Consider the following 6667-nt stretch of genomic DNA (forward strand, 5'->3'; position numbering starts at 1 on the left):
TGAGCGCCGCCACGGGAGAGAGAGAGGGGACGCTGGAGAGATAGAGAGATGGATGGGTGGGGGCTGGTTGAGAGGAGGTCGCCGCCGGCCCATGGGATCGGGGGAGATGAGGTGGAGGGAGGGGTCGGGGAAGAGGATTGGATCGAATCGTGGGAGGCAAGAAAGAAAGGAGGCGAGGGGTGGATGGAAAATGACCAGAGGACAGAGCTAGGGTTTCGGGGTTGGTGTGGAAGGGTTGAGGACGGTCGTTGGATCTGCGAGCATCCGTATGATGCACGATCCGCGTGATACGTCCACGGACCAATCACAATGAAATATGATGTTATGACCATCTAAATAGGGCATAGTTGCCTAAAAATAATGTGTTAAAATCATGTGATCTCATATTGTGCACAAATGATCAATCTTATGGCCACATTATTGGCATAGTTTGTTCAAATGATCTCATATTCTGCACAAGGGTGCATTTTGGAATTTCAAACAATGTTGCCTAAGGGAGTTTTCATTTTATTTGCATGGAAAATATATTTTCCATTTTCTGAGTGCCCGAAATGAGTTTTTTATTGCGAAGGACCTCCCAAATAATTGTTGCAAAATTGGACCAGATCAATTTTCTAAAATACTAGGACATATTTAATGCACAATTGACAAAATGGTCGGGTATAAAAAGTTTTGATCCACCTCTCATGAAAAAGATAAATTTTCACCGATTCAGTTGGAAGCGGGTCAAATTTGAACTGTAGCTACCTTGTAGTTTGCTCTTTATTTTTTTCAAAAATCATTTCTAGGTACATAAGTATCTATTTAATCAGAGAAACACCAAAAAATCCAAGATTCAACCACTAGCTAGGAACGGTCATTCCCGCCGTTTTGACCGCATTTCGAAACGGGCATAAAAATTCAAAAAAAATCAAAAAACTGGGAAACCTTCGCATTGTGTCATTATTTGTGGCAAAGTTCCCAGGAAAAATAACAAACTTGTAATACAACAATTATTTTTAAATAGTGTTCTCAGAAACAAGTTATCATGTGTGGAGATCAATGGCTTTCAAGACAAATGATCAATATTATGGCCACATTCATGGCATAGTTTGTTCAAATGATCTCATATTATGCACAAGGAGCATATTCGAATGGAAAACAATGTTGCCTAAGGAAGTTTTCATTTTTTTGGACGAAAAAGCCATTTTCCATTTTTCGAGTGTCCAAAAGGAGGTTTTTTTGTGAAGGACCTCCCAAATAATTGTTGCAAAATTGGACCAAATCAATTTTCTAAAATACTAGGACATATTTAATGCACGATTGACAAAATGGTCAGGTGTAAAAAGTTTTGATCCACCTCTGGTGAAAAAGACAAATTCCCGCCGATTCAGTTGGAAGTGGGTCAAATTTGAACTATAGTTGCCTCGTAGTTTGCTCTTTATTTTTTCCAAAAATCATTTCTAGGTACTAAGTATCTATTTAATCAGAGAAACACCAAAAAATTCCAAGATTCAACGACTAGCTAGGAACGGTCATTCTCGCCGTTTTGACCGCATTTTGAAACGGGCATAAAAATGCAAAAAAAATCAAAAAATTGGGAAACCTTCGCATTGTCTCATTATACGTGGCCAAGTTCCCAGGAAAAATAATAAACTTGTAATACGGCAATTATTTTAAAAAAGTGTTCTAAGAAACGAGATATCACGTGTGGAGATCAATGGCTTTCAAGCCAAATGATCAATCTTATGGCCACATTCATGGCATAGTTTGTTCAAATGATCTCATATTGTGCACAAGGTTGCATATTGGAATGGAAACAATGTTTACTAAGGAAGTTTTCTTTTTCTTTGGACAAAAGAACCATTTTCCATTTTTCGAGTGCCCAAAAGGAGGTTTTTTTGTGAAGGACTCCCAAATAATTGTTGCAAAATTGGACCAAATCATTTTTCTAAAATACTAGGCCATATTTAATGCACAATTAACCAAATGGTTGGGTGTAAGAAGTTTATATCCACCTCTGGTGAAAAAGACAAATTCCCGCCGATTTAGTTGGAAGCGGGTCAAATTTGAACTGTAGTTGCCTCGTAGTTTGCTCTTTATTTTTAACAAAAATCATTTCTAGGTACATAAGTATCTATTTAATCAGAGAAACACCAAAAAAATTCCAAGATTCAACCACTAGCTAGGAACGGTCATTCCCGCCGTTTTGACCGCATTTTGAAACGGGCATAAAAAATTCAGAAAAATCAAAAAATTGTGAAACCTTCGCATTGTGTCATTATATGTGGCCAAGTTCCCAGGAAAAATAATAAACTTGTAATACGACAATTATTTTTAAAAAGTGTTCTCAGAAATGAGCTATCATGCGTGAAGATTCATGGCTTTCAAGCCAGATAATCAATCTTATGGCCACATTCTTGGCAAAGTTTGTTCAAATGATCTCATATTGTGCACAAGGGTGCATCTTGGAATTCCAAACAATGTTGCCTAAGGGAGTTTTCATTTTCTTTGCACGGAAAATACATTTTCCATTTTCCGAGTGCCCGAAATGAGTTTTTTTGGTGAAGGACCTACCATATATTTGTTACCAAATTGGACCAAATCAATTTTCTAAATTACTAGGCCATATTTAATGCACAGTTGACAAAATGGTTGGGTGTCAAAAGTTTTGATCCACCTCTGGTGAAAAAGACAAATTCCCGCCGATTCAGTAGGAAGCGGGTCAAATTTGAACTGCAGCTGCCTCATAGTTTACTATTTATTTTTTACAAAAATCATTTATAATTACATAAGTACCTATTTAATCATAAATGCATGGTTTGGTAGCGATACGTCGAGGTTTGGGCGGTGGCCGAGGCCCCCAACTCTAGAGCGCGTAAACTCGCATGCCCGCCGCGCGGTCACCGCGTGACCGTGGCGTTGCCATGTGTTCTGGGCAGCCTAGGCATGTCTAGTGGGTTGGGCACTCCCCATGTAGGTGCTAGGAAGAAAATTACAACATAATATTCTCATGAGGATACCGATCGATGCTCAAACATGAATTAGCAGCCAAGTGTTTGATTAGGGGTACGGGAAATGTACATGGCTAATGGCGCGAGTTTTGGCTGAGGATGATCGGTTACTAAGAAGACCGTCTTCACAAATTTTCAGCTCAAAAGGAGGAGTCTAGGTGGTACTTGCTTTGCAAACTACCAAACTGGACATAAATACGAATGTTGAAGCTCGGCTCAAAATAATGAATGGATTGCGCTGGCATTTGGTGGAGGATAGTTATTTGGGCATAGGAAAGCACTGTAGAAAATGGATACTATTCGGACATGCCAAAGTGGTACTTCCTTCACAAACTGTTGTTCTGAACAAAATAGGAAAATGAATATTTTTGAATTATTTTTGAACTAGGCAAGGAAGGTTTTTACATATTTGACGAAGGTATGACCAAAAGAATTTATGAGATTTTTTGGGAATTTTGGGAATGACAGAAATATAGGTTGCTTCACAACCTAGGGCAAAAACTGCCACATGGACATGACACATAGGCAAAACTGATGAGGTGGCGCCTAGTCATAGCAACCCACCACAATTTACAAGGCTATGACCATCTATATTGGTCGTTAACATCTAGAAATAAGGCAGCGGACTAGCACTGTTTGCTTTATGACCATTTCATGTAAGGAAATTATGACCTTTCTGACCAAAATGGTCGCAATGGTTTAGGGTTTGGAGCCTCCCGAACAGCTTTTGACCAATTGGTCTGAAATGGTCATAGATCTATGACCATTTCTTCCAGGGTCACTGACAGAAGGTCACTAGTTGACATATTTCTTGTAGTGTACTTCCTTACAACTTCCGGTGAGTCACACTATCTTGTACTACAAATTCTGTTTTTATTACTAGCTAGATGTTAATAAGTGTTTAGGGTTTAGGGTTAGTTGATGAGTGTTATGCACATGTCCGCTTAATTTATACATGCAAACGTGCGCATGCAGGTACCACTGGATCTTGGTAGACATTAAAGTTAAAAAAAGAAAAGTTGAAGTATTGGACTCACTGCTTAAAAAACCTAAAGAGTACTCAATCATGAAGGGGATAGTCAACAGGTAATATCAATCTTTATATATATGTCCTGATATCAACTAATTAATAAGTCATTTATTCATTTTCTTTGCCGGCGGGCCGGCAGGGCTTGGCAAAAGTTCATCAAAGACGCTCCAGGCCCGTTCAGAGAAAATCTGTATTGGTATCGATCCACGATAATTAATTAAGTAGTACTAGCTAGCTAGCTACCATGCAATCTCTTTAATTCTAGTTTCAATAACATTAATTATGATGCTTGATTAATTATTATCTGATTGAACTCTATTCTCGTGCAGGCCATGAAGCAGGAGCTGGGGAATGATTTATGTGCATACTACGTTTGCGAGAACATTCGCATGATGACGTCCGAAAGGAGCACATCTGATAGACAGATATGTGTATGTTTGCCAGAACACTATACACAATTTTTACATCATTATCGATATCTAGTCACACAGGTAATACATGCATATTGATCTCCTTCTTAACAGTTCAATGAGGTGCGGCAAAAGCTTCTACCAATGGATCGCGTACGAGCAATTGCAGAGGAAATAGCGGGATTTTTGCTCGACCAGGTCATAGATCCTACAGGAGAATTCCATTACCCGCTACCGCAATAATGCCTCCATGTAGGAGAAATTGTATATACCTAATTGTATATACATACGTATATGTGTATGTGTGAATATGGTGGTGCGAGACATTTGATGATATATATATATAGGAAAATGGTTGTGTACTCCTGGGAGTACGTACTCCCACTCCTCATATACCACATAGATGAATCTTTTATACCTTTTTATTATTTTTAATATACTTCATTAGTAATTATTAGATACCCCAAAACGAGTTTCATGAAAAAATTCATGTGAGTCTATGTATTTTTAAATATTTACTTATATACTGATATGTTTGTACGTGAAAAGGTATATTACAAAAAAGTACGTCGCAGATGATATTTTTTCAACTAAACTCATATTGGGGTATCTTAAAATATTTAATGAAGTATATATTAAGAATAATAAAGAGGTATAATTAATGCGTATATGAGGTATATTGAGGATGGGAGTACATACTCCCAAGAGTACAGAAAAGGAGTCCTATATATATATTAATTGCAAGAGTACATTTGATAATATATATATATATATATATATATATATATATATATATATATAGAAACTCTATTTATAACCTAGGGTGAGGAATAAGTAATTCCTCACCCCAGCCCATCCATCGAGCCATGATTGCACCGCCCCCTCCCCCCTGTCGATGTGAAAAACGGCACGATCCTTTCAACTCATAAAAAAATTAAAAAAACCTTGCCCGCTATCCCTTTTTCCCCTAATTTGGCGATGCGACTGCGAGCGGTTCGAGCGACGCGGCCGGTGGTGCGTGGGGCGGATCTGCGGGTGGTGCTCGTCGTGGCCTTGCATTGACCATGACCGCTTCCTCCTCTCCGTCGGCCACGACGGCGCTACTCCACCCAGCGGACTCGGAGGACGTCATGGTGAGTAGTGCGACACCAGTTGGAGCGGTGGACCACACCTGTGCATCGCCACCACCTAGAACACGGCGGGGCAGCAGTCGGTGCGAATCCGCTTGCTGCTCTCTGACGTCATCCACGCCTAGTAGTCCATGGTCGCCACCGCCCACAACTGCCTCGCCACCAAGGACGCGCGTCTAATCCGTCGTCAAGATGCAGTATAGTACGCCATTACTTGCGACACCATAAAGAACCATAGGTCTGTCAACGGGCCAAGTCGCATACTGTTTACAGTCCCCAACCCCCACGCCTGTCGATGTGCCTGCTGGTATGGTCGGGTCGCCTTGGTCCTCCAGAAAATTTGATCTTGCTCTGCTTGCCTTGATTGTTGGGGCTACTGATTGTTCATAACTGTGACTAGCGGATCTTGTGGAAGATTCTTGGTGGCAGTTAGGCCTGTAGATGAGGAGTTTCACTGTTGTTTGTCTTGCATTGTACTATGAAGATTTAGAGATGCCAAATGTAGGGTGTCCACTGTGTAAGCTCTAAGGCTACTGTTACAACTTACAACAATCTTTGGGATACAAACGTCTGTAGTGGTACTTGTTTCTCGTGGTTGTCTTCATAGCTAGCCTCTCCGGATTGGGACAATGGAAGAATTAACCATTGTAGTTGCCTTAATAGTTCAGCTTCAGTTGATTGTAATTTTGATATTCATATAGCATTTTACTAGCAGAACATGTGGCATTGTTTATTTACTTCTGAGTTTTCATCCAATCCCAGCAGACTAAGTTATCTTTGGTGTCCTGGATAAAATTACGAAAACTTGTGCTTGATTCTGTCCTAAATTTTCATGTTACTGGTGTGCCAAGAATTAGCCTGCGTACTGCAATTCCACTATTGTGCAAGTTGTAAAAACGTACCTACTACAATGTAAAAACGTACCTACTACACCATGATCCAACTAAATTAACTTCGTTTTCATGTTTTAACGAATACTAGTGGGTCAGTGACAAGAAAGCTCCAGACTCCTTGAAGTATTTTGGTAGGATACCTGAATAAGATGACATGGTTTTGCAGTCACCGTAGTCCCTATCTGTACATTTACTTCTTGATTGTAATACT

This window comes from Triticum aestivum, chromosome 3A (assembly GCF_018294505.1).
Source record: "Triticum aestivum cultivar Chinese Spring chromosome 3A, IWGSC CS RefSeq v2.1, whole genome shotgun sequence".
Classification (NCBI taxonomy): domain Eukaryota; kingdom Viridiplantae; phylum Streptophyta; class Magnoliopsida; order Poales; family Poaceae; genus Triticum; species Triticum aestivum.